A 22,493-nucleotide genomic window follows, 5' to 3' on the forward strand; every position below is an offset into this window, starting at 1 on the left:
TAATTATTCTGGAACCTGTTTCTAGTTAGGGGTCTGGAAGCAAAGTTGGGAGCTGGCATTGGATATTGAAATAATTAACATCCCCTTGAAAGAGCATTGGCTTAAATTAGGTCATTTTAGATATATAAGTAAAGTACATTGTGTCTTTAGATGTGGGATGCAGGAGAGCTACTTCTGCTAATAAGGGAAATTCAATGAGATTTAGAGTCAGTATTTACGTTCATCTGCATCTACCCAAATATTTCCATTCTAAACCTCAAGGTTCCACAGTTTTCCAAATAGTGACCTAGCTTTCATATGAAACTTGAGTTTATGAATTTAATTGGCTCTCCAACCTGCAGAATCAAAAGTTGGCTCTATTTTTCAAATAGATCATGCCTACAGCTGTAAAATGGAAGACATTTTTAGGGCAATCATAGAAGTTCTATGGTTTTCTGACCATATCTTGAGGTGAAAATTGAAAATGCTGATCTTGACATTTTCTTCCTGAATGCTCTCCAGTACAATCAGAATCAGCCATGCTACTTTACAATCCTCCAGTGCCCCACAACCTACATAATATCACATTACAGAAGCTACTTGCTCTGCTTCATTTAAGGCTTCTACTGTAGTAATTTAAATAGTTTGATACTGAATGCTTTAAACATCACTATCCTATTTTCTGATCTACAGTATTATGGCACTTCCTTCAACTCTAACCATTAAAGATTAACTATCTTACATTACCATCATTAAGGTCTCTTTTCTGGAATTACTGTTGGTAACAAATGCTGTATTTGAGATTTATCAGAACAAAACTATAAGCCCCTCTTGGTGTTTCTAGAAGAATAAGTAGATATAACCCAGGAAATTAGGTGCTTATAGAACCACTGGCAAAACTGGATAATCTAAGGTCAGGAAAACTGTCCATATCTCATATTTGCTACTAAATTTCATTTTAATTTTATTCAGAGGCTCAAGGAATTGCAGAAGCCAAAGTAATGATCATTATAGCTTGCAGTCTAGAATCAGGGGATTTGAAGAAATTCCTGCAAATTTTCTTAACATTGGAATCTGTCCACCTGCTTATTCTTGCTGCAGTAACAATAATATCACTTCTTCATGACTTGTGCCTTTCAACCTAATCTGTATAACTTTTGTTGGTAAAAGATAAGCTAGAAACCTACTGGTAAAATATTGCTATATGGGTTATAAATGGGGGTTAGTTACATATTGCATGAAGTCTTTAACTCTTTTAAATTAAGCTTTTTCTTTATTACATTTTAATTTATTTTAGAGAGGAAGAGCGATAGAAACATCAATGAAGAGAGACAATCATTGATTGGCTGCCTCCTGCACACCCCCTACTGGGGATCAAGCCCACAACCTGGGCATGTGCCCTTGACCAGAATCGAACCCTGGGACCCTTCAGTCCACAGGCCAATACTCTATCCACTGAGCCAAACCAGCTAGGGCAGTCTTTAATCTTAGTACATTGCCTATCCTATCTAATAAAAGAGTAATATGCAAGTTGATCGTACCTCCGCTACACCCACAAGACATGCCCACCAGCCAATCAGGAGCGAGTATGCAAATAAACCCAACCATGATGGCTGCGGCCACAGAGAACAGGAGGGAGGCTTGGGTTTCCCCGGCAATGGAGGAAGCCAAGCTTTCTGCCAGCCCTTGCCGGCCTTGGCCGCCACTCAAGGCTACAAAGTTTCAATGATAGAAAATAAATAAATCCAAACAGAAATGGCAGCAGCCACAGAGCTAGAAAGAACAGGAGGCTAGGGTTGCCCCCGGCAATGGAGGAAGCCAAGCTTCTGAAGCCCTGGCCTGCCTTGGCCTCTGCTCCAGGCTACAAAGTTTCAATTATAGAAGAAACATAAATCCCAACAGAAACGCCTGCCACCACGGAGCAAGCAGGAGGCTTGGCTCCACTCCAGGCTACAAAGTTTCAATTGTAAAAGATAAATAAATCCCAGATACCAGGGCCTCCTCTTGGATCGCCGGGGGGCATGGCTGGCCTGCAAACCACCACAGGCCCCTCACCCAGGCCACCCCATACCCCAAGGGAACCCCCACCCTGATCCGGGACACCCTTCAGGGCAAATCAACTGGCCCCCACCCATGCACCAGGCCTCTATCCTATCTAATAAAAGAGTAATCTGCAGATTGACCATCACTCCAACACACAAGATGGCTGCCCCCATGTGGTCAAAGATCCTGCCCCTATGTGGACACAAGATGGCCACCACAAGATGGCCAGCAGGGGAGGGCAGTTGGGAGGGACCAGGCCTGCAAGGGAGGGCAGTTGGGGGTGATCAAGCCTGCAGGGGAGGGCAGTTAGGGGTGACCAGGCCGGCAGAGGAGGGAAGTTGGGGGTGACTGGGCCTGCAGGTAAGGGCAGTTGGGGGGACCCAGGCCTGCAGGGGAGAGTAGTTAGGGGGGACCAGGCCTGCAGGGGAGGGCAGTTAGGGGTGACCAGGCCTGCAGGGGACAGCAGTTAGGGGCAAACAGGCTGGCAGGGGAGCAGTTAGGCATCAATCAGGCTGGCAGGGGAGTGGTTAGGGGGTGATCAGGCTGACAGGCAGAAGCAGTTATAGGCAATCAGGAAGGCAGGCAGGTGAGCAGTTGGGAGCCAGTAGTCCTGGATTGTGAGAGGGATGTCCCAGATTGGAGAGGGTGCAGGCTGGGCTGAGGGACACCTCCCCCCTCCGTGCACCAGTTTTGTGCACCGGGCCTGTAGTAACTTATAAAAATGCTTACTAATTACTAACTGTGGCTATTGGAAGTCTTCATTAGCAATATCACAGATAATTAATTATCTAACAGCTCTGAGTACATGGAACTACTATACTATAAAGATTCTCAAAGTGTATAATAAACAGGTTGGTTAATTAAAGCCCCTTCTTTTTTTTAGTAATGGAGTCATAACTCCCCTCAGGCTAAAAATTCTCAGTCTGATAAATTATTCTAATGTAAGGCAATACTCTTATCTAATGTCTGAAGACATAGGAGGAAGACTTTTTATAAACTGTTTTCCTATTTGCTTGTTTGGTTTTTTTTATCAGATATGAAAATTAAGCCCATTTCTTCTTTACACATGAAAGATGTTCATGTTTTTATAAATTTTATATTTTTTGTATTGTTTATTATATGTTGATTTTTTAATTGTAAGTAATCTACTTCCAACACTTCTTTTTGGCTGAATTAGTACCAGGTATTCAGGGCTTAATTCTCCTTTAGAAGTATAATTTTTAATATTTCATTATTAAAATATAAGAACATATACATATGCAAGATTATGTGAAATTGATGTGCATTTATGATAAATCACTACAAGCATTGTGACAGAATTTTATTAAAATTAATATTTGTAAAAAAGTGGTTTTCTAATGATACTATCATGGTATAACTGCTCCCTTACACACATAATCACACACATTCCTCACAACTCCATGGGGAAGATACTTCAAGTACCTCAGCTTGAACAGTAGTTAAATTGTCCACCACTTGAATTGAGTAGCAGGTACAAACTCAGAGTACAACTGCAAAGTCTGAACTCTCAACCACTACATGGCAGTACTTGTCAGAATATAGGTGCATTACATCTTCAGACTCCTACCATTAAGTCTTGCTTTCCACCGGAACCTGGAATAACTCTCTATCCCTATCTCTATCTCCATCTCTATCTCTACTTCTGTCTCTGTGTTTCCATCTCTATCTTTCTCCTAAAAAATCCTTTCCTAGTCTCATCCTTAACTTTATGGTAATTCCATGTGGGGATTCAAGCATTTTTCCTTCTTTCAACCATTTTTCAGTTTTCATTAGATTCCTTGGCCATTCAGTATGATCACATTACTTTCCTATTTCCATTGTTCTCAAACACAACAAAATGGCCACACATAACACAAATAATTAAGAATTCTTATCACTTAGGAGGAAATGCTTTTACAGAACTTCTTTGCCCATATAAAGAAATAGCCGAGAGTTCAAGATTGTCATTTCTATTCATTAGACAGGATCTGAACTTGAAAGTAATAAAATATATTCAAACTGTATTTTATAACTCAATCTTGCCAATTAATTTAGACTGACTTTTCCCACAATTAATATAAATTAATCAAGCCATACTTAACTCTCCCCATAGGTATGTGCACACACACACACACACACACACACACACATTTACAAACAGAATTCATGCAGATGTAATTGCATTAGTTTTTCATGGGTTAATGTTCTAGCAACATGGCTCCATGCATTAGTTTAAAATACAACAAAATCAGAACACCATCTCCTTTAACTATTCAATGTTGATTGAATTCAATGAATTAACTGCAGAAAGTTACCAATCATAGAGAAAATGGTAACCGATCACTAACGGAAGTTACTGCTCAAAAGCTATATATATATTTTTTTCTTCTCTATCCACCCCTGGACACTTTCCCCAGAGGATGTAGCTTAAATTAGTCAGCTCCAAAGGGTTAACACCAGCACCATCAAGCCACTCCTTTACCTGGCAAATTATATCACTCTTCAGCATATGTCACTTGCACAACTTTTCAACTCTTCTTTCCTAAGGTAATAGGCCCAGAAGCTGCATGCTGCTGTGCTTCGGCACCTGTCATTTTGACATTTCATGCTTTCTTTAGAAAAGAGAAGTGGGTAGAATGTGAGAAAAGTGGGACTTTGACAGTTTGTCAGAATATCTTGCAGCACAAACCAACCTGCCAGCCAGCCTGTTTTCTGGTATATTTCAAAGTCTCCTTGCAAATGAACTGCGGTTACTGACTGAAGAAATTCTTAGGTAGGAAGATTCTTTACTTTTTACAAGATGGAAAGTAAATTATTTCCACCTGAAATTGGTTTAAACTGTAGGTGGCTTACTTACAGTCACATATCAAATGAAATATACCTTGGGTCAACCAAAAACTGATAAAATTATCTTAACTATTTGTTTTATTTGAATTTAATCATCTTAGGTCATCTATAGGTCCAAAACAGCCAGTGACTTGTTCAAAACTGAAAGATTCTGGCATGCAGGCACCAGCAAGAAAAAAATAGGTCAGGGACTATGACTTTAAGAATACTACCAGCAAATGGAGAAAGAATGCAGGTTAGCTGTGATAAGCCATGGGGAATGGTCATGTGGATAAATGGCCTGTATAAAATATCTTAGTGCGGGCAACACTTCTACCAGTTCCACTTCAACGGTGAATTTTTCCAGCTACACAGACTTCCCTGGAAGAAAAATCAAATAGTACAAGAGAAAGGAGTCCAATTGTTGATGAGAATTTATTTATTTTATCTGAACTTGATACCAAAAGTAGGAAAAAGGAAAGATAACATTAAGTAACTCTCCTAGGATAATTGTGGTTGTTGTTTTTTTTGTTTGTTTGTTTGTTTGTTTGTTTTGTGTGTGTGTGTGTGTGTTTTCAGAGATAAACCTGACTCTCTTGACAAGACTTTTTTTTTCAAATTCCCTTCCCCAATTCCTCATCACAAGTTAGTAGCTATAAATTAGCACATAGTTAGTTCACACTAGTATGATTTATGTCTCTCTATGTATGCCTTTGAAACTAGTTTTAAAAAGGAAAAGTATCTGGTTTTTGTTGAAGTTTTTATAGCACCTAGGGAATAAATGCCAAGAGTTAATGTTCATATAACTTCTGCAATAAACCTTTAATCTGTAACTATTTTTAATAACACATTGTTAAATTCATTGCATTATATTTAACACAGTTTCTGTCTATGACACACTGCGCTCCCCTCAATGTTATATCCCCTTTTTATATCTGACACAAGTTTTAAGGGATGTAGTAATCTGCCCCACATATACTGACTTCTAAGTATGTTTCTTCCTGAAGCATCCTGCTATTGTCTAAATGACTGCTCTACACTCTGTGACTCCCCCCAACACATTGCATTTAAAAGGGGATGGCCACTGGCCAAGGCCAGCCTAAGATCTCCTTGATGCAAAACAACAGCAGCAGCAGCAGCAACAATAACAACAACAACAGCAACAATAATAGTAAACACATAATCTATTAGAATGCCTTGAATTTGAGTTGGGGCTAGCCAAGCAAATGAAGCTCTAAGTGCTGAGAGCCACAAAGGAGTATTTGGCTATGTTAATGAGGTGGCCTTTTGGAAAGTATCTAAGGATAGTGGCTGGTTGCCAATGGAGCCAACCAAGTGATTAGAAGGTTGGAATTTTCAGTACCGCCCATGACGTCCAGGGCGGGGAAAGGGGCCAGAGGTTGAATCCATCACCAGTGGTCAACGACTGCATCAATCTTGTCTCTGTAATGAAGCTTCCATAGAATTAAAAGGACAGAGTTCTGAGAGCTTCTGGGTTGGTGAACACATGGAGGTGCTGGAAGTGTGGTGAGGGCAGGAAGCTCCGAGCCTGCTCCCCATGTCTTGCCCTTATACATCTAATCCAGCCTGCTGTTCGGAGCTATATCCTTTTATAATAAACTGATAACCTAGTAACTAAAAATGTTTCTCTGAATTCTGTGAGCCACTCTAGCAAATTACTGGAACCTAAGGAGAGGGTTATGGGAATCTCTGGTTTACAGCCAATAGTTCAGAAGCGTAGGTCACAACGGGACTTGTGACTGGTGTCTGAAGTGGGAGGGGGTTTGGGGAGCTAGGACTGAACTTTAATCTGTGAACTCTAATGCTATCCCTGGGTAGATGGTATGGGGAGTAAGTTGAATTCTTAGACACCAGTAGAGTAACTGAATACTGGGTGTGGAGAAATCCCACAGGCATGTTTGAAATTTTGATCCCAGAACACCCAAAAAGAATGCTTAATGTGGTGGTTTTCATTCATATGTGACCCATAAAATTTCATTTGAATTACAATGAAAAAAAATCATGTTTTCTAAATTGTTTTTGGTCTTTAAAAAAGCATATTTTTCCTTACTGAAATACCTTTCATGTATGTTCCATCATCATACAAAGTTTACTTGTTTTTATTCCTCTATTTTCCTGGGGAGGAAGTAGGGGTGAGAGGTGATCTTATACTTCTTTCCCGAAAGAGGTTTTGTATTTTTTTTTAATAAACAAAATTCTTGTACAGGTGAGTCTATGGTGTCTAAAGAGAGACCTTCCAAATAAAATTTTGTCTCAGATAACCATCTTCCTCAAATCAATTATAACCTCCCAGATGCTTTTACTCTGTGTTAAAGTTATTATATTTGTCTCCTCACTCAACTTTAAAGTCCTTCAGAGCTAGTTCTACATCCATGTTCTTTAAAAATAAAATCCCTTGACAAGATGTTTGACACCACAATAGGCACCCAATAAACTCTAATAGAATGAATGAATTCTGTGTTGGTCTGAAAGGCTGATTCACTTCCTGTGTGGTTCCTCAGTGCTTAGCAAGGAAATGCTGAGGTACTTCTGAAAGCTGGCTCCACTTCGTACAAATGTTCCAGGAACCCCTGGTTCATCTTCTTGGTTATTATCGTTCTATCTCACCTCCTCCTTTCATTAGGTCTGTCAATTTTACTGAGACTCCAGAGAGCAGAAAGACCTTGTTCTATCAGGATCAGTATTTCTCCAGGTCTTTTGGCCTCACACTTGCCCTTCCTCTTTTGGAACTCCAAAGTAAAAAATATTTTAAAAAGTTGACTCCAAATTTCTTTGGTTTCACTTGACGCATTTGCTAGAGAAGAACAGCTCATTAGATAACAAGGAATAGAGTGGGGGTTGGAGGTAGGTACCTGAGGAATGGCTATATATTCATGTAACCATTATATCACTGTTGAATAAATAAAATTTCTCTATAATTTTAATAATAAGAATATGTAACATACTGTTGAAAGGTTTATATGTACAAGGACTTAAAAAGGCACTCATTAGCTCTTATGGTCAAATAAGTGACCAAGACTTCAGCGTGGAATATCTGAGACCTGGCAGACTCACTTCAGTCTGGTATCCTGCAAAAGAAAACATTAAAGGTACAGCCATCTAATGACTGTGTCTGGATTTCCTGCCCTTCATTCGCTCATGGTGTCCTTTTCCACATCTTTCAGGTCCTTCTGCTGGGTTATCTTCAGGGCAGGAAGCCCTTAGTGGTGGAACTTCCCTTGACTACAGACCTCCTATAGGAAAGATCAAGCTCCCTTTCACCTACCAAATGTGTTTGTTCCAGTCTGAGAGGGCTGGAGTCTCTGTGATGGGGACATCATTAAACAGCCCAGAGAAGCCAGAGTCAACTTGGGAGGGACTCACAGTAAATCAAAACAGCTTTGGGTTAATAAAGCTCATTTCATTCTGAAGGATTCCTAAGACCCAGGCAAACTGCATGGATTTAGCAACACTATAATACTGGTAGCTGAAATGGTTCACACTACCACATTACTGAAGGAAGAAATTTAGGCCAAGGACACAGGGGCGGCCCCTACCTACTCCTCTATAGTGCTCTGTGGTCTTTCATGTTCACACAGAATTTGCTTTTTAAGGCATTATCTGAAAGACACACACATTCTAAATTGTGCAACACTCAATTTATCTATCTTGGAAGGATGAATGGTCGAGTGAGTCCTGCTGAGATCTGAGCCTCTGTGTCCAGCGATCCAAAACGTTTGAACCAGCTGCTGAGCCCACTGAGCCAGCTCTCCACACTCTGCAGAGGAGTTTAACTTCACCAGTCATTTCTCCTTCCATCCCTGTCATTTTCCAGAAACGAAACAGTAGTCAAAAGGAAAAAGTAAACAAGTGGCCTCCTCTGAATTGTCTATGGATCACATTGCTATTCAAATGCATGTGCTATTTGTGGAAACAGGACAGAGACCAGGGGAGGAAGCACAAGAATAATTTAATGCCACTTGTTCAATTTATAGAGAGGGGTGGAAGTTTGAGATGTTCATCTCTCAAGACCTATTGCAAGTCTTATTGATTGTACCTCAAACGTGCACACAAATCTGTCTACTCTTCTCCATTTCAACTGTCACCAGCATGATGCCAGCTCCTTTACGTGGCCTCTGAAGCCCTGTGTATTCTGGCCCCAGACGTGTGTTTTTGTTGTTGTTGTTGTTGGTTTTTTTAAACCTAATCTATTGCTTCCTCCATCCATTTTACTTGAAGCCACTCCTCTTTCTTTTATTCTCAGACCCACCAACCATCCCTACCTTGGGGCCCAGACACTAGCTATTCCTTCTATCTGGAAAACTCCCATCCCAATATTCAATAACAGGCTCTTATCAATTTCAAGGTCAATTCTGACCTTTTCAAAGGACCCTTTCCTAACTTAATGTTGTCTTGTCCCCGTCTCCTTAATTTTATCACACAATCTTGTTTGTTTCCCTGGTGCTGTTTATACTATCTGAATTTATGTTGTTTACTTGTTTAACATCAGTCTCACCCACTAAAAGGAAATAATAATATATGGAGGAACTCTACCTCTTATGTTCACTGCTCTACCCCCAGAGCACAGGTCTACTCTTGGACTTTGCAAGGATAAAAAATGTATTGGAAAGCCTGGCCAGTGTTGCTCAGTGGTTGAGCATAGACCCATTAACCAAGAGGTCATTGGTTAGATTCCAGGTCAGGGCATATGCTGTGGTTGTGGGCTTGAACCCCAGTAGGGAGCATGCAGGAGGCAGCTCACTGATAATGTTTCTCTGTCATCCATCTGGCTCTCTCTCTATCCCTTCCCCTTCCTTTCTCTCTATCAATAAAAACATTTAAAAAATGTATTGGAAAGAAGGGAAGAAAAGATGGAAACAAGAAAGGAAGGATTAAGAGTCAGTCTTTGTTGTTTAGTAAGTTCTGTTACAGAAAAACTATAATCCATCAAGTAATTTTTCATGATAAATTGTTTAGTGAACACAAAAGGGGTTAAAAATAATTTGTATAGTAACAGTACATTACACATTTAGCTGTGTGCATGATGCATACATTTGTGTTTTAAAAAGCATAGGGAACATACTGAAAAAAAATATACATCAACATTTTGACCTCAGTTTGAAGTAATTATTTTCTGTTCCTGCATTGTTTTAACTTCCATAGCAATAAACATAATATTACTTCTGTTGTAAAAAAAAGCTGTTACAACTCTATATGCCTTCTGCTTCACTCAAGATTTTGTTTGCAAGCCCAGAAGAAGCTCAACGCAAACTGGCTTAACCAAATCAAAGCATTTTCTAGTTTGTGTAACTGTTTTGCCAGAAGTCCAAGGTGCCACAGGTCTTTCACCCCTATCCTGTATTTCAACATAACTTTGTCCAAGAGATGGGGAATATGACTTTGAAAAAGCCTCCAGATTCACATGTTTTACTTCAAATTGAAATTAAAATTGAGATGCCAAAGGAAATCTCTCCTCACCAACTTCACCATCAAGCAAATCTATGGAAATAGTTTTGTAACACTGCCAGGATGCATGCCCACCTCTAGGAGAGGGATGTTACCAGCAAACAAAACAAAAGGTAACCATCAAGCCTTTTACAACAATGTAAACCATCTCTGCAACTTTTAATACAACTATTACAAAGAGATGAAGGAAATTGAAATTAGAGAAATCAGTTCTGGCTTCTGGAATAGAGGTTTTGGTTTCCTATATAAATTGAAGAGGTCCCTACATGGATTCCCTGAGTGGGATTTTATAGGGTTCATACACAGGAACTTCCTCTTCCCTTTTAGCTCCAACTTAGAATAATCATATAATTCGGAGAGACTAACATCAACATATCAACCTTATTATTGATTAGACTGGAAGACTGATAAGTTGGAGAATGTGGTTGATATGGGCTTGATAATTCTCCCCTCAATTAGATATACCCACCCACCTCCTCACCTCATACCAGAGCCTGCTGTGTTGGGATTTCATATAGGTAAGAGAGTAAACCAGAGTATATGTTCTCTACATTAGGTATGTCTAAAAATAAACAAACAAAAAACCTGAGAATGTTCTGAAACTAGCGTAATGCCTACTCCCAAGCTATCAATCAGAAAAGTCATTTCAAGTTTGAGGTGTGTATATGTATGGCAGATGTGAAATCAGAATTTTACTTTAAAGGCAATGTCCCCAACTGGAAATAGAGGCTTATTCTGAGGGTATTTGCCTTTTTGATGCCCTATATTTTAATTTCCAGACTAGATTTCCCTATCGTCACTGTATTTCAGATTATTTTCCCTTACACAATTTTTATGTATATTTTCTATTACTTCTTAAAGAGTATCTACTGAATTTTGAATCAGAAACTGAAATAGAATCCATTTGAAATGTTCAAAGTCATTTCCATTGGCACCCTTGTAGCTCCACATAATAAATTTAACCCAGGAGCAATAGCCCTATTAAGCTGATGAAATCATTGATTTCTTCTATGTGTGATGGTCATTAAAAGCTATTTTCAACAGATATACTAAGTAATTCAGTGCCTTATCAAGTTAACAAAGAGTCTTTTAACCCTGTGACCTCTTAGTGGAAAATGTTTACTGAGAAATGACTATGAGTATATTTTCAAAAGATGGTGGCAAAGTATCTGTACTGATGGTCAAAATAGCATTGCTAGCTTTCTTAGACAGGAGTAAGAAACATTAATGCAGAAGCCATATGCTGATCAAATGCTTTACATGTTTTTCTATGTATCTGCCTAGTTCTAAGCAAGAAATATGATTAGAACATCTTGGCCTTCACCAATGGTTCTCAAAACTGGTTCACACTTGTGCTGTATCAAAGACACTCAGGGTTTTCAAACCACAGGCACTTAAATAAAAAAAGGAGGGCCAGTCAAATTTTAACAAGTCCTTCAGAATATTTGGATGGACAGACATGGTTGGAGATTAAAGTAAAACTGGGCTGTCGGTAAGAGATTGTCCTGGACTGCCATTATTTTTAATGTTTGTTTGTTTTCTTTCTATTTATTTTTCTCCCATCATAGCCATAGAATGCCTGTGCAAAAAAAAAAAAGGCTTTTTGAGATGATTTTGTCTCATCTCCTTATTACTGTTCAGCAAAGTAATGTTCAGAGAAATAAAGAGATTCAGATGGCATGTACCCTGTTTACTTGGACCCCCTCTGCCTTCCTCTTCTTTGATCCTTTCTTTGAAAACACCCTGGTGAACTCAGTCTCATTAAGATATAAATGGCTAAGAATATATAATGTTGTAGAAGTAGTATTATTTATTTTGGCAAAATCAATAACATTAAGTGAAAGAAAATACCATAAATGCATGGCATTTTAAGATGTGGAAGGAAATGGGAAGATAAGGAAGAGAGCATATTGAGGAATAAACTCTTAAAACGCGAATTTCATGGAACTCTTAATCTTCTCTTCCTCAGGCCCGCATTATTTTCAAGATTTCAAGATGCACCAAAATATTATCAGATAGAATCTTAAAAACAAAACACCTCGTTGATGAATCTCCTTTAAGTCTTTTGTCCATCAATATACTCTTTTACAAAAATGACATCTTGATGTTCTTCGTTTTATGGTCCTGTTTTATTTCATTCACAAGTAAATCAAGAGCATATTTTCAGCCTTCTATTACATAATTTTAAGTAGCTGCATAATACGCCATTTTAGAAAATATACCATAATATATTTATTTGATCTCCTATTGTCAGAAATTTATTTTTCAATAATTTGCTAGTACAAAGTTGTGATATTCTTCTAGAAAATCCTTTCATATGTTTATATGGATTTTCTTATATTTCTAAAAGCAGGAATTGCTAGATGTATGAATGTAGAAAGATTAAATACTGCTAATTTTAAAATTCTAAATGTTTCCTAGGAACAATGAATTTCAGATAATTTGGTTATTTTGGAAGAGAAGATAAATTATAGAAATATATATTCTATGTTGATAATTGCATTTGAAATAAAAATGAATATGCCAAATGTTTACAAATAGGTAGTATTTTAAAATTAAAAAAACAACAACAATGGAGCAGATAGTAAACATCACAGATTTTTGCCTATTCATGTATTATCTATTTGATTTTTAAATTATCTGTCTGTCTCTTTCTCAAACCAATACTTTGGAAATGCATCTACAGATCAATTGCAATCTTCAGAAAATAAACCCTCATTTTAGAAAAGTAGCCTATGAAGAAGTATGGGCAGGTAAACATTCCCTCTCTTCATGGAAGAATAAACACAAATCTAGGCCTAGCTGGTTTGGCTCAGTGGATAGAGCATTGGCCTGTAAACTGAAGGGTCCTGGGTTCAATTCCAGTCAAGGGCACATGCCTAGGTTGTGAACTTGGTCTCCAAGAGGGGGCATGCTGGAGGCAACAACCAATCAATGATTCTCTCTCATCATTGATGTTTCTATCTCTCTTTCTCCCTCTCCCTTCCTCTCTGAAATCAATAAAAACATATTTAAAAAAAAATCTAGATGAAGATCTAAAGAGCCAAAGACAATAGCTTTTTAAATGGCTCCTTTTAAAATATTTTCTAATGGAATTTCTGTTTAAATTTGAGGGGGTGGGGGGAAAGAAACAGAAAACAAAATGGAAGCTATGATAAGATAAAGGTCAGGAGGAAAACTGCTTGAGTGAAATATATTGCTAGATGGAATAAAAGAATTATCCATCATCTGAAAGGACAATAATTAGGAAAGTAGGTTGGATTGACTAGGAGAGAAATTGGGATTCCATATAAATGATCCAAGTAATTTAGTGCAAATGTTTTCTCCAAAGACTGCGTATTGAAAGTGAGTGGGAGAAAAGGTAATTGGTTAGGCACTTGGGGAGATTTAAAATTCCCCTGAGAATCTGACAGTGCAGCTGAGACATTGTGCCATAATCAAAGCTTTAGTGTTGTATCCTTGGACTCTCTGAAACCTGGGCTTTGAAATTAGACAGTGAGATGTAAGGAGTTGGGTGGAGTTGAAAGGAAATTGGATGGGGAATGAGGAGATTTGGTTTCACTTTTGACTCTGATGCTCTATTAGTTGAATGACCTTGGAAAAATCAATTTTTTCCAGGGTACAGAATTCTCATTTGAATGGAAATGGTTAATGAGCATTTAATTTATAATTGAGAAACACAACTTAATGCTCAGCAAAGTTTAGCACACAGTTGGTGCTCAGTATTCCATTTTCCTGAATCAAAATGATTTTGATAAATGTTTTCCTTTCATAGTGTGTAAGGAAGTTTCTCACTCTCTTATGTATTCTTGAGTTCCCGCCACTTCCCTTTTAAGGCTACGTTTGCTTAATATTTTATCACTTTTGCTCAGTAAAATTCAGAGCTGACCATGTAAAAATAAGAAGTGCCTATAGGGTCAGCCTGGAGGGTCTAGGAACCTCATATACGGATCTGTATTCAGGCTGAAACCCAGACACGTCCAAGACTGCGGTTGGAACAGAATACTAAGGATGAAGCCGGGAATGAGAGACTCTGAACAGAGTTTGTTTGAATGCTAATAAATCATGAAATCACTGCTTCCTGGCTACTGGGATTTGCTGCTTGAGAAGACTGCGGTTCAACCAAGAGCGGAGTTCCCTCCACAACTCCTTGTTCTGGCTCTTAGGCAGAGCGGGGGTTAGGAAAGCAAACTGAAATTTCAGGAACAGAAGGAATTCCTTGTTCTGGGATTACATATGTACAACTAGTAGCCCATTTGCATGAAGATTCCTGCAATAGACCACCTTTCACCTGGCTGCCTGCACCAGTTTTCTGCCAGCACCGGGGACCCAGGCCTTGGCTGTGGCCACCGCCTTCTGCCTTCTTTCAGGGTCGGGGCTTGGCCCTGGGCGGTGGCCTTGGGCTCGGCCACACCCAACATCCCTGCTAGGAATCGCAGGAGCCGACCCCCAGTGGCTTCCTGCGATGGGTGCAGGCTCCCCACTGGTGCCCAAGGATGAAAAAGCCTCAGGCGGCTTTCCCAGCCTTGGGCTCGGCCGCGCCCAGCATCCTTGCACCAACGTCCCTGCAACGGTTTCCTGGTGGGCGTGGTTGGTGGGCATGGCTTGGGCGTAGCGAAGGTGCGGTCAATTTGCATATTTGTCTATTATAAGGTAAGATTGCCATTTTTATACTCATCCAGGCCTGGTGGCAGAATGGTGAGGCCTGTGTGACCGTGACTCCTATCCACACAGCTGGTTGTGAGTTAATGTCCTTCTTTAATGGTCCCCTTACCCTCATTTGATCCTGTTTCCCGTGTGCAGCCTCCCTACTGCGTCTCCATTTAAGTCAACCGACCTCTCTGAATTTAATGTACTCTGACGTGGGCATGCTCAAAAGGGGAATGGTGTACTCAGACAGAGGAAACAAGATCCACAGGAAACAGTGTCCTCATGCCTGTCCCCCTGCCGGGAGGCTGTGGAAAAACCTCCCCAGAAAGAACTGATGAAAAGAGAAAGCACACAGGCCACCTGGGCTGGAGGCAAGAAGAAGCTGGATCCAGAAACAGTTCTTCCCAGCGAACATCTCTAGCTCTGCTTCCTCCCCACAAGTCCTCAGTGCGGAGTGAAACTAATTTAACAAGATATCCCCACTTCTCAACAGAGGTGAAAATATTCCTCCAGGACTTCATTAAGACAGACCCCAAAGTACTCATCAGGCCAGGGGAAGGAAAAAACCCCCGCAGTGGCCTTTCCACCCACAACACCACTGCAATGAAAGAAAAAAGCCAATATCAAAACAGGCAGATAACTTTATACACACACCAGGCACCTGTCCGTGCTCAAGGCTGCATTTTTCAAGGAAGGGACCGTTATTTTTCCAATGCTACTAGAAAGGAGCTGCAGGACATACAGGTTAAATTGAAAGGTACTTTAGGAGGTTAACAGCATTACCTGAAGCCAGGTTCCTATCAGCTGTGGATTCAATATTTTGTTGAAATTTTATAAGGCCCAAGGGGACCCTTGCAAAAGGGAAGTGTGGATGGCCCTCTAACTTGGCCTCTCTTTGGTATCCCATGCGGAGCTTCTAAGAAGTTCTTTATTTTCTGTGAGGGTCTGGCATTCCTAACACAACCTGTGCTCCATGCCAGTAACCAACCCATATGTTACTCAGAGCATTTTTGTTGCAGTAATGGACTGGGAGGAAAGTGGGCTGTGGAGAGATGATGCGGGGTTAGTTATTATTAGGAAACACAAAATCTGACTTTGATTTTCCCTTCAAAAGTGAAATTTTTTGCAAAAATTTGAGATTCAGAAATAAGCCAGGTCTAGCAAATTAGTGTACTGAATTATTATTATGTCTTTAAAGGTAATTACTTTCATACTTGCTCTTGGACTTTTATCATCCCCCATCCACACTCCCCATTCCTAATGTTCCTGATGGGGAAGTTTCTTAACCCTCATTTGTATGTTTCATTTGTTAAACCTGATGAGGGTTAGGGGATTTAGGATTATTCTTGTCCTTCATTTGGGTTAGTTCCTTACAGAGGAAAACAAAAGAAAAATAGGGAGATCTCTACCATTTCCTCTGATCTGGGGAAGTGTTAGTACAAAAATTTTCTCTGTTGCTCACAGTTCAATTTCACACTCTATACAAGGCTATCTTAGTGCTTTGGGGTTCATCAGATCAATTGAGACTGTGTATTTTTCTGCCTTTGTTTGCATTGTTCTTTTATCCGGCTGCAAGACAGCTTTTCTTTCAGCAAAATGTCAAATGGAAGTGAATTTGCTCAATTAGCTTTGCAAATGTGTGTTTGACTTCCTATGGCATCTTTCTCCTAGTTCTCTTTTGTTGTTGTTGCACCTTTCTTATATTTCAAAGGGGGGCATCAAATAAATTCTTCTTTTAAAAGAATTAGCATTTTAATTCATAGGTGATAGTTTGCAGTTGTGTTTCTGATTGTATTTTTAATTAAAACACCAATACACATGCATTGTCTTCCAATTTGATTCAATTATGTGGGAGATGAGGAAAATACTTAAATTCCAGCTGCACTGACATAAAATAACTTTATCACAAAATGTAGTTTAATCAATGGCATGTGTGTGACGTATAACTACAGAACAACTCTTTTCCCATCTTATTTGTATATGACTTTATAATTTTAGCTATAGGGTCTGAAAATATATGAAAAGGAAGAAATAATTAATTTTTTAGTTAAGGTATCCAGGGATTGGAAAGGTGTATTTGTTCTCTAATAACATAAAAATCAACAAAGTAATTTTAAAATACTTAATAGTGGTTCTGGATTCTTATTTAAAGGGAGGGGAAAATAGGCTGGGATCAGAGTAACAGAGGTGAAATAATAAAATGTTTGATAATATACACCCCCAGTCACTTTCATCTCATTGAAATCTTTGATATTTGAGTACGTTTTGCCAACCACAACAATAGTTCATTATTCTCATGAATACCTCAGCCCTCCTCTTACTTCTTATATCTAATGCATGTAAAAAACAAAACAAAACAAAACACTATCATCTTTGTCCCATTTTTTTATTCCCCAGGTAGAAAGGAGGTGGGTACAGCATGTGAATACAATAGAAAGTCTTTAAAGGGCCACTTGACTACTGAAGCTAAGCATCTCTTATCTCTATCAGGATTCAGTTCCTTTGAAGTTAATTCAGAGATTATATTTCATGCCTTTAAAAATTCTTTCACAAGAATGTCTTATACGTTTTGCTAAAATCCTCTGGAACATCAGGTTGAAATGGCGCTCAATGTCCCACTCGTTTCCATTCCAACCTGGGGCAGGGGGACAACTGCAGCCTTTGAGCTTCTTTCCTCTATTATAAGGTGACCAGGTCTTCCCGCTTTTGGCGGGACAGTCCCGATTTTTAACAATTTGTCCAGCGTCCCAGGCAGGAGAGTGCAACCATCAAAAACAACGATTTTGTCTCCTTCCATTCTTCATTCTCCCCATTAGCCTTCAGTTTGCTCCCCTCAGCTTGAAAATATATACACAGCACAGCATGGCATGGCACAGCATGTAAACTTATAAAACACACCTGATGCTCATTGCTCTCCGTGCGGAGCTAATTGACTAGGCCCTGGTAATAAAGGCGTTTACTGCAGCGTCAGACGGAAGGTGCTGGTCACAGGTGAGGCAAGAGAGACTCGCTGCTGAAAGTAAATTTACTCAAGGTTAGTAGCATGTCTGGTAACTTTGGTTTAGGACAGTGGTCGGCAAACTCATTAGTCAACAGAGCCAAATATCAACAGTACAACGATTGAAATTCTTTTGAGAGACAAATTATTTAAACTTGAACTTCTTCTAATGCCACTTCTTCAAAATAGACTCACCCAGGCCGTGGTATTTTGTGGAAGAGCCACACTCAAGGGGCCCAAGAGCCGCATGTGGCTCGCAAGCCGCAGTTTGCCGACCACCGGTTTCGGAGAACATCGGTTTTCCTGTATAAAGTCTTGTGTTCCCCAAAGTAGGGGGATTGGTGTGCAGAGCAGAAATGTTTGCTGAATGAATGAGTTCAGCATGCTGGTGTGAGCAAGTCTTACCTAACCTCAGTGTAACTAGGACAGGAGGCTGGATGAGCCTCAAAGAAATTGGAATAAAAGAGCCTTGTTGTTTTTTCTCCAAGAAAGCCAATAACCTGTTGAGAAATGTGTGCAAAACTGTCATCATTGAAGTAGTAGGCTGGGTATATAAAATTCCAGGAGTTCAGTTACAAGATTTTGAGGTAACTTATTTTATTTTATTTTTATTTTTTTACTTCAGATCTAGAATTTTCTAATACATGAATTTACCTATATTTTAAAAAGTAACTTAAAATATTAAAATGGTCAACATGAAGAAAATAAAAACAGGCACAACTCATTTTATTACGGTTCTCTTTCATGCACTTCACAGGTGTTGCGCTTTTTTAAAATAAAGGCAAGACTCTCCACCAGCCCAAAAGCTTAAGACTCACTTTATTGCACTACTCAGTTTGTTGCAGTGACCTGGAACCAAACCCGCAATATCGCTCAGGTATGTCTGTATTTTGAGTTCCTCATACTTAATTCTAGCTTAATAGGTTTCTATTTGAACTAAATATAAAACTGAGGGAATGATGAGGCCGTAATTTTTCATTGCTTGGGGCCTTTACATATCTTCAAGTCAACTTGTATGAGATGCTATTAATTTAAAGTGGATATAATTATAAATATAGTTTGCCTCTCAAAGAGTTTCAACTTTAGTTCATTGTGTTAAGTAAAATAATGGCCTAAGAATGAATAGGTACCCATTTTTATCTTGAAGGGCAACCAATGCCTAAATTAATTAAAGATTATTAACTGTCCAAAGTCACGCCCAAGAGTGCTTTAATTTATTAGCACAAGCCTTCTCCGCCGATTCCTTACTGTATCTGTAAGAGCTATGAGAGGTCATTTTGTTTTTCATAAACTACTTAGTAGCTCCTATAATAAAACAACTATAGGGACCTCTTAAGACAGAAAACATAGTGGTCCTTTCATTGTATGTCCTCTTTCAATATATGAGGTAATCGGCTACTGACTTACAAATCTAGTCTTTTTTAAAATTTATTTATTTTTTAATTCGCACCTGAGGATATTTTTCCATTGATTTTTAGAGAGTGGTAGGGACGAGGAGAGACAGAGAAAGTGAAACATCAATAGGAGAGAAACACATTGATTGGTTGCCTCCTGCAAGTACCCCACCAGAGCCAGAGATCAATCCTGCAACCAACCAAAGCATGTGCCCTTGACTGGAATTGAACCTGGGACCCTTCAGTCCTCAGGCAGAGGCTCCACCCAGTGAGCCAAACCAGCTAGGGCGATAGTCCTTTTTTATTTTTAACTACCATATGGAAATTGAGAAATTATGTCAGCAATTAAAAAGTAATATCAATCATCACAATATGTGGATATTATCAAATCTTAATATATGTTTACTTTTGTAAATACTAGTTCTTATTTAGAAAATTCAGTTACTCAGTAGATTACTAATGAAAAGGCAAGTAGACAAAGAGTTGGAAATTTATTCAAATATATTCATTGAGGCTTTACTATATGCTGGGTTCTTAGTACTAGCAATGTAACAGATTGAAAACCAGGTAAAGATGTCTGCTCTTATTGAATATGTATTATGGAAATGGGGATACAATGATAAACTATGCATAAACTATGGAAAAAATAAAATATAGAGCTCAGAATGTGGATTTAAGGAGGGGGGGCAAGTTAGAGTATAAAATAGCTTAGGGTAAGCATCGTTGCAAAAGTGTGATCCATGCAAAGACCAGGGGACTGAGAAAGTTAGCCAAGCAAATAGCCTGGGAGATCATTCCTGGGAGAGAAACAGGTAGAGCCATGACCCTAAAGTGAGAGTGTGCTTGGCATGTTAAAGGAAAAACAGGAGGCCAGTGTGTCTCAGGCAGCATCAGTAAGTAGGATCGCAGCACAGGAGGATGCAAATGTGATAGAACCAGATAATAGAAATGAAGAGTTTCTGGCAAGATTGTACTAATGAGTGAAATGATTAAGATACATCTATTAGGTGGATGAGAGGGGAAAAGGGGGCTATGGATTATTTAGATAAGAGAATATGATGATTCAGAGCAAAGTAGACCTAGATCTCACAGCAGAACTGGAAATAAGTTGTCCAGCTCCATATAAATGTTGAAGTTAGAAGTAATGAGATCTTCTGATGGGTTGGAAGTAGGATCTGAGAGAGAAAGACAGGGGAGGATTTTATGAGCAGCTGAAAGGAAGGCATTTCATCTGATAAGATGGTTGCTTATCAAAACAGATTTTGATCCAAGATCAGAAGTCAGCTCTGATTTTGATAGATTAGTGTCTATGGACAGACAGTGTTGAAATTTGAAATGATGGCCTGAGCTAGAGCTATAAACCTAAGTGCTGGCATATAGATGGTTTTTTAAATGGATAACATCACCAAAAAAGTTAATATAGATAGAGAGTTGGAAAGACTGGGTCCTGGAGTTCTCCAATGTTGAGATTGGAGATAAGAGAAACAATAGAGAAAGCAGAGTAAGGGTGTGCAGATGCAATCATGGGTGAATGAGATGGTGATGGTCCATGGAAGTCCTCTTCATATGGCTCTGAGTTGGGGTTTGTGAAATATTGGGTAAGGTCACCAACAGAAAGTGAGGCAGAGAAGGAGATGGTAGGGGTTTAAAGGAAAGAAGGTGGAAAATAGTTAATACTGAGAAAGTATGAATGGGCTAAAAATTCATCTGGTCCTTGTCTGACAGGCTTAAGGACTCATGTTGAAATTTCTGGATATGAACTTAAAGTGAAACCAACTAGTGATGATGATAGCTTTTCTTTAAGCACTTTCAGCTTCAAGGGTGTAGTAGGGGGCATGTTGAATTTTATCAGGATGTGATTTTGTCAAGCAAGAATATCAAAGTTGGAGAAGAGCAGGGAATAGAGGCTTTCCTCTGACCTCTTCCCTGGGAAGATGGGAAGTGAGGGGATCTAGTGGATGAGGGGCTATGGAAAGTTGATAGAATGAAAGGACTTGAGGCCCCCTGGGGTGGGAAAATCAAAGAGTTTTGACAACAGCTAAGACCAATCTAGAACATACTGAATCAACATTTTGTGGCCGCTTAGATTATGTGTTAGGTGATTTCTAGCATATTTTCCCTTGATCCCCACCAATTTGTATGCAGAAGCCCCAGTGCCATTCCTGTGAAGACTGAGAAGCAATATCGGTTCAAACTTGTCCAAAATGGCTAAGAAATACAAAAGATTCAGTTTAATTTTAATTATTTTTCTTTAAGGTTAATCCTATTGTTACTATAAAACTGCTTTATATATTCAAGCCTAAAACAGTGTCTCTTTATGTAATGTTTTATAACTTACTAGTGGCCCGGTGCATGGATTTGTGCTCTGGTGGGGTCCCTCAACCTGGCCTGTGCCCTCTTGCAATCCAGGACCCCTCGGGGGATGTTGGACTGCTGGTTTCAGCCTGACTCCTACAGGCTAGGTCGAGGACCTCTAGTATGCATATAAGATATTTGGTTAATCTCTTCCTGCCCTCCCCTCCCTCCTCTTCCCTCTAAGATTCATCAGTCTGTTTCATGTTTCCATGCCTGTGCATGGCTGCCCCTTGGTGGCCAGTGTGTGTTATAGCTACCAGCTGAATGGTCGAATTGTCAAATGGTCAAATGGTCGCTTAGACTTTTATATATATAGATAATGATTTTTATTGATTGTTAATGAATTGAACTTTAGGGATTATGACTTATGATTTATCATATAGAAAATGTTTTTTATTTTCACTCATCAGAAATTTATGAGTATAAAGTTAATTTTAAAATTAATGTTTAACTATTTAGGAAACATTATTCACACTGAATCTGATTTTGAAACACATATAAAGTTATACTGTGTTAAAAATAGTTTCATTTCCTTGGAGACTAGCAAAATCTATTTGAACAAAGGCTCTGGAAAAGATATGCTAAGACATTTGGGAACAATTCAAAACATATTGATATTAGATGTTAGTTGTGAATATTTTGTTAATTTTGCTGGATGTGAAAATATGTTTTGGCTTAAGTTTTAAGACTTTTTTAGACACACCCAAAATTCATTACAGATTAAATAATAAGATGCTTGAGATGGGCTTTCATGTACTATGGCAAGAAGCAAACAAAGTTTG

The 22,493-nt window shown here is 39.0% G+C and overlaps 1 long non-coding RNA gene across 3 annotated transcripts in view; it reads left to right on the plus strand.

Moving 5' to 3' along the window:
• Positions 1 to 22,493, plus strand: part of LOC129149516 (uncharacterized) — a 1,442,660-nt gene that overhangs the window by 1,004,247 nt on the left and 415,920 nt on the right. For all 3 annotated transcript variants that reach the window (XR_008556439.1, XR_008556438.1, XR_008556440.1), the window contains exon 7: positions 18,720 to 18,839. This is a non-coding gene — a long non-coding RNA (uncharacterized LOC129149516). The remainder of the gene's footprint in view (positions 1 to 18,719; positions 18,840 to 22,493) is intronic.

This window comes from Eptesicus fuscus, chromosome 6 (assembly GCF_027574615.1).
Source record: "Eptesicus fuscus isolate TK198812 chromosome 6, DD_ASM_mEF_20220401, whole genome shotgun sequence".
Lineage (NCBI taxonomy): Eukaryota > Metazoa > Chordata > Mammalia > Chiroptera > Vespertilionidae > Eptesicus > Eptesicus fuscus.